The sequence below is a fragment of the Homalodisca vitripennis genome, unplaced genomic scaffold (assembly GCF_021130785.1).
Source record: "Homalodisca vitripennis isolate AUS2020 unplaced genomic scaffold, UT_GWSS_2.1 ScUCBcl_964;HRSCAF=3963, whole genome shotgun sequence".
In the NCBI taxonomy this organism is placed as follows: domain Eukaryota; kingdom Metazoa; phylum Arthropoda; class Insecta; order Hemiptera; family Cicadellidae; genus Homalodisca; species Homalodisca vitripennis.
Genome location: NW_025777077.1, coordinates 81,007 through 87,500, shown reverse-complemented (window position 1 = coordinate 87,500; position 6,494 = coordinate 81,007). Strand labels below are relative to the sequence as shown.

The 6,494-nt window shown below is 30.2% G+C and overlaps 1 non-coding gene across 1 annotated transcript; it reads right to left on the bottom strand.

Moving 5' to 3' along the window:
- Positions 1-3,462: 3,462 nt before the first annotated feature.
- Trnas-gga lies at positions 3,463-3,533 on the bottom strand. Its single transcript has one exon. It is a non-coding gene; the product is annotated as a tRNA-Ser (tRNA).
- Between the last annotated feature and the right edge of the window lie 2,961 nt (positions 3,534-6,494).

Below are 6,494 nucleotides of genomic sequence, written 5' to 3'. Positions count from 1 at the left end.
CGCGGTGTCTGTAGTGAATTTCAGCTGTCCTCAGACCACTATGGCCAAGAAGCCGTCATTAGTGGGGTGCAACTCAAAAAGGGAGCCCAAATTAAACAAACAGTAAGAGACATAAGGCCAGAAAACATCGCTCACCTCAAAACTTCTCTTTCTAAAGAAAGATGGGATTTTCCCAAATTCATTTCAACCTGTAGAGCAGCAGTTTAGAAATTTTTTAACGACACTGTAAAAGGTGTACTTGACCTAGGCATAGTTATAATATAATACAATAAAATATATATTAGTATATACAATAAAATGTATATAATTCTGGAAACTCACACTCAACTTATAAAACTCACACAGCAACAATGTAAGATACTTTAGGTTAGGTTATGTGATACACAGAAACACAAAGAAATAATTATTGTTCAGCAGCTGCTATTGGGTACACAAAATACCCAAATGTTTATTTAGAAATTGTAGACCTACTGTAATAAAGTACCACGTGCACAGCATTACAAAAATGCACATAATTATTTTTTTATTGCTCAGAAGTTTGTTCTAATGGGTTTCAAATTAAAGAGGACAAAACATATATTAAAAAAATGTAAAAAAGAAAAATCGGTATTTTTGACCAAATGGACCATCCCAGTCCCCTTAAATATTACTCAATCGATTTCTCAATCCGTTTTTACCACTTAGTGGGTTTCCATCGGTCAGTTTTTTATATTTTTCTCTTCAGTTTCTTTGGGCAGTGGCGTGTGACTGTATGATTCTATATATCCGCAAAAAAATCTAATCTATATTTTTGCTTCAACAACAGCCCCATATATAGGGTCCTTATTACCTAAGTATTGTGATGCTTAAGTGTTAAAATTTATTTATTTATTTATTTTTTATTTATTTATTTTATTTATAAACAGTTGTTTTACATAGTCTTGGCCTCCTCACCACGTTCAAAAAACTTGTCGGTGAGGAGACGACTTGAAAAAAGTATATAGAATACATTAATACAAATATTCAACTTTTAACTTTCTTTTAATCTACTAAACTATAAAACTCAAATTCGGGCGGTTTAGGGCAGGCACTAGCTTAGATATCTTGGTGATGCGTGGTAAATTTGATCGAAACAGTACATAAAAAAAAATAATACTTAATAGTAATAGTTAAAATTAAACGCATATTTGAGTCCCTAAAAATTCCTAATTAATTCTTCCCTCAGCAACGACGAATGGCAACCCTGTCATCAGGAAAATCTGACAACGCCGGCTACCGGAATTCCCAAATCTCCTTATCTCTAAAACAAATAAGCAAAATAAAACCTGCCCTCAGTAAAAATTCCAATATGTTTCTAGAGTGGACAGTGCGGTACTCAATCCGCTACTCGCTTTGTAACATGAACTGATGGAGGAAGGTACGGGAACTCCGGCGCGCGGTACTGTGTGTGTGTTCCCCTTGTAGTGTTCACGGTGTCGGGGTTTGTGTGCGTTAGTTAGTGTGTGTCAATGCTTAGTGTGTTTAAATTATCCAATTAGGTTAAATATGTGTGTGCGCAACACAGTGCTGTGGTGCTCCCTGTGAGGTTTTATAGCCATCCATCCGCCACTAACAACGGAGAGAGAAACAGAAACCATAAATAACATTCTTAAAAAAACTGATAACAATATGAAAACTAACATGTAATTAATTTATTTTTAAAGCTAGAGTATCAACAGTACAACACAATCTAACACAAAGCATAAAATACAGATAAACCCACTAATTAACGATTTACAATAAATATTTAACATATAAATAACAATGTCAGAATAACTTATTTACTTCCAAAACTGTGCTCTCAGAGCTTTAAATATCAGTGATTAACATTATGATACAATTCAAATAGCCTACAATATAATCTATAAATTAGGTAAACGAGTAACAATAAGTTATCAGAAGAAAATAACAATGTTAACCACTAATTAACGATTTACTATAAATATTTAAACATATACAGTAAGTAATAATGTCAGAATAATTTATTTTACTTCTAAAACTGTGCCCTCAAAGCTTTAAGGAACAGTGATTAACATTATGATATAATTCAAATAGCCAACAATATAATCTATAAATAGATAACGAGTAACAATAAATTATTCAGCGAAAATAACAATGTTACAATTAATATAAAAATCCATTTTACTGCAGGCCCACGATACGCAGTGTTTCAGTGTTTGTGTTCACTTGTCACGTCATTCAGTGCACCAGAGTGATGTCCACTTTGTATATATGCATATGGTATATATCCAATGTGTGTCAGTGAACCAGTATTTCACAGTGATCCAAAGCAAGTTGTCGGTGTTTCATCACTATTACGCCATTGTGGTTTTCTTTCTCAGGTTAAATCTCAGTTTAATTTACATTTTTTATTTTTCCCCTAAGTTAAATAGCCATAGTTTCAATACATTTTTTGTAAGTTCTTTAAGTATGGTATATTCTTAATTTCATCCGGCAATGCATTAAATAACTTTGGGACTATATAATTCGGCAATCTCCGCCCGCACACGGTGTTGGGAATAGGTGTGACATATTTAATAACATTTCCTTGTGTTAAATTTCCTTCTATACTTTTTTTAAAAAAATTCTATATTGCCATAATATTTTGTCATGATATTTAACGTGTACAAACCCTTTGGCGTTAGTTGTCCTGCGTAACTGTAACATATATTCTCTTATACCTAGGTTTTGATTCAAAAGCCGTTACCAAACAGTGCCCTTAAACATTTTTTTTATGACCAGCTATTATATTTAAATGGCTTACTGCTGCTGTTCCCCACACAGATACACCATATCTTATATGTGACTCAATCAATGCTTTGTATACTGCTAGTTTCGCCATTCTCACTAAGTTATATTTCTAAGTTTATGCATCATCGGCAGTGCCGGGACATAGCTTTCTGTGCAATCTACTCAAATGATCACTCCACGTTAATTTATCATCCACAATCAGACCTACATATGATGTACTCTGAACCATGGCTATATTCTCACATTCACACAAGCTCTGCTCATGCAGGCACTTACAGCTATGATATTTAATACTTAATATCAATATTAATTTTCATGTTCTTAGGACATATATGCATAATGCTAGTATTTTCATTGTTAATAATAAGTCCTTTGCCATGACTTCCACTTAGTGAACTTCTTAAATTCCTCCTGTAAAATTTCTTGTAAGTTTTTACGCTGTGTCACCAATACCACATCATCAGCGTATGCAAAAATCTCACAAATTTGTAATTTTATTCAATATTTCGATTAGATAAATATTAAACAGAGCTGGTCCGATCTGGCTTCCCTGAGGCAACCCCATATTTTGTTATTCTTCCTAATATATGAATGGAAACGTCCTTATACTTATAAGGATAAGGTATTTTTATGAGTTGTAGTATATATATATATATATTCATTTTTCAATAACCATTGAATCACAAAAATTACTTGCTCCGCCGGGACTCGAACCCGGACCTCTCACTTTCCGGGTGAATGTGTTACCATTACACCACAGAGCTCTAAATTTTTACGATTCAATTATATTGTATTTGGCCATATCCGTCACATATGCGTTAAAATAAACTAAACTAACATATCGGAAGACCAAACACCTGTCAAACGACTCTTTTTTGCATTAGTCAAATTTGTATAAATGGCAATAGCCTTATTTAATTTTCCAATAAACATTGAATCACAAAAATTACTTGCTCCGCCAGGACTCGAACCCGGATCTCTCACTTGCCGGATGAATGTCCTACCATTACACCACAGAGCCCCTTAAATTTGTACGATTCAAATTATATTTTATTTGCCTGTATCGTTCACATATGCGTTTTAAATAACTAAGATAACATATGATCGGAGAGACCAAATAACCTGTCAAACGACTTTTGTTTACATTAGTCAAAATTTGTATAAATTGCAATAGCCTTATTTAACTTTTCAATAAACATTTATTCACAAAAATGTACTTGCTCCGCCGGGACTCCATTTTATTATATATATATATATATATATATATATTATATATATATATATATATATATATATATGTTTATTCAATAAACATTAGCTAAATGTAATACATCTATTAAATCTGTTTACCTTTAATAATACCTTTAAGGTTTATAATAATTTTTGTATGACTACACTACTTATGCATTTTTAAATATCCAAAATTAAATTTTTATTATATGACACATAAATAAAGTTTAAATGTGATAAACTTCTGATTTTACTATATGTGTCAAATTTTATCAAATGATTTAGTGATAGAAATAGTTTAATAAAGCTTTACTCCACAAAGTCCTTTGCTTCTGAATTATTTATAAACGTAACGCAAGAGTCTACATATTTAATTTTGTACTCAAAACTAATCGAAAAAAAATTTGTGAAGGTATAACAATCAAAGAAGGTTACTATTATTCTTGTTACTTTACATACTCTGAAGAGGTAGGTAACTACTCCACTATTTTATATTGACTTGATGATATATGGCTTTGTTACCTTTTCAAATCTCCATCATTTCATGCTAAATGTTTTTTCCCAGTTTCGTTAACAAAAAATACGATTGTATTATAATTGGAGCAAAGCTAAACGTCTTGTGAAATCATGTTAATATCAATGTATGGTCTTAAAAGTAACTCCTTCAATCTGCATTTCGACTTGCTGATGTTTGGTTGTGTAACTTTATCAAGACGCCCCTCGTTCTACCCTACATATTTTGCAGTTTTGTTCAAAAAATATCAGCTAATAATTTTCTTAACTAACACAGCATATGTTTTTTTAGACTTTAACTTTCTTAGTACATAGAAGGGATTAATTTATAAGATCTTAACCAATAATAAACAAACTACGTTATATAATGTATGATTCTTTATAATCAGTTTCAGGTGTACAACAAATTGACATTTCTGGCATTTAAGCTTTGATTAGCTTCATGACATGAAATTGATTTGAATTTCTAAAATTCAATGGATCTGAATAATTATTAGTTGTGTTTTACAATATTATCACTTGGCCTCATGACTTAGCAAAGCCCATGAGAAACACAAACAATGGGTTTTATGGGTCTGTTTTATGATTCACAAAAAATAGAATACATTTCATTTTATATATTTAAAGAATTTTATTTCAATCCAGATAACAGACAAATAACATATTATTATATATTGGTCATCAGGAAGAAAATACATTTACACAAATTGTACCTAAACGTAAACATGTATATATATACAAAAGAATAATTTTTTCATCAGTAACATTGAGTTTATGATGGTAATTTTAATTTCAAAAGTTTGATTTAATTCCATCCTACGTAGTTGAGGTCAGGTTATATTACTTTTAAGATATAAAAACATTCTGTTGCTGTTAAAGTAATTATGCCTGCTTTTGCCATATTTATAAAACACTTTTATCTCTCCAATACTCAAGACCATAGCTTAGTTGTACTAAAGCTGTTTAGTGTAAACACAAAATGTAGAGGTTTTCAATGTTGTATGGTTTTTATTAGTATTCTTTATAAACGATATGAGAAGCAAGGTTTAATATTATTTGTTTACAGAGCCCAAAAGAGCTTACAGTTTTACATATAAAAACTCCCCGTAAACGTAGTACAAACTGTATGTTATTTTACAATGTAATCCTTAATAAATGTGTAATATTCTAAACGTACTCTATTTCAATGTTTTAAATAATCAATGGTTAACTTTTATAACTTAAACCGTAAACGTAATCTTTAATTTTTTAAAAGTCATACAGGTAAGTAAAACATTAGTAATATATAGTGTAATGCATTTTTAAACTAAAATGGGATGTTTATAAAAATAAAAAATAGTTCTTTAGCCCCTGTTTGTATGTGATTGTAAGTGAAAAAAGAGCTGGTGGGTGTTTGTTGGCTCTTTTAACTGCCTAGCCTCAGCTTCCAATTAGAAGTTAATTATGAATTATCACCGGTCTACAGTGGAAGTAATGTTATATTAGAAAATGTACCGTACATTTCACTTACATACCTTTTTTTTATTTTGTGAGTTCTTATAAAATATTTTGATTCTACGTAGCATTGTAATTATTTCTGAAACAGTAATGAAATAACATTTAAAAGATTAACAGTCATACATAAAACTTAAACATACACATGTAAAGATATAATATTAAATCACTGTGAAAGTATTAATTATTATAAAATACTTAAATAAACAAAACCAATGTTGTTTCATATGTTTAAAGAAAACAATAAAAAAAAAATTTGGATTTTGGTTACAATATTAAAATATGGAAATTTAGAATTTTAGTTTAGTCATTATTTAATTTGATCTTTCAATAATTATTTCCTACCTATTAGGTAGGAAAGCAAGCTCTTTACTACTTGATTGTGCTAGGTATGTTTAAATATTGTAGTCTAATTAAATTTACTGAACACATATAATGGCAAATAATCTAATGTATGTTTCATAAATGTAAAAAAATAAAGAAAATAT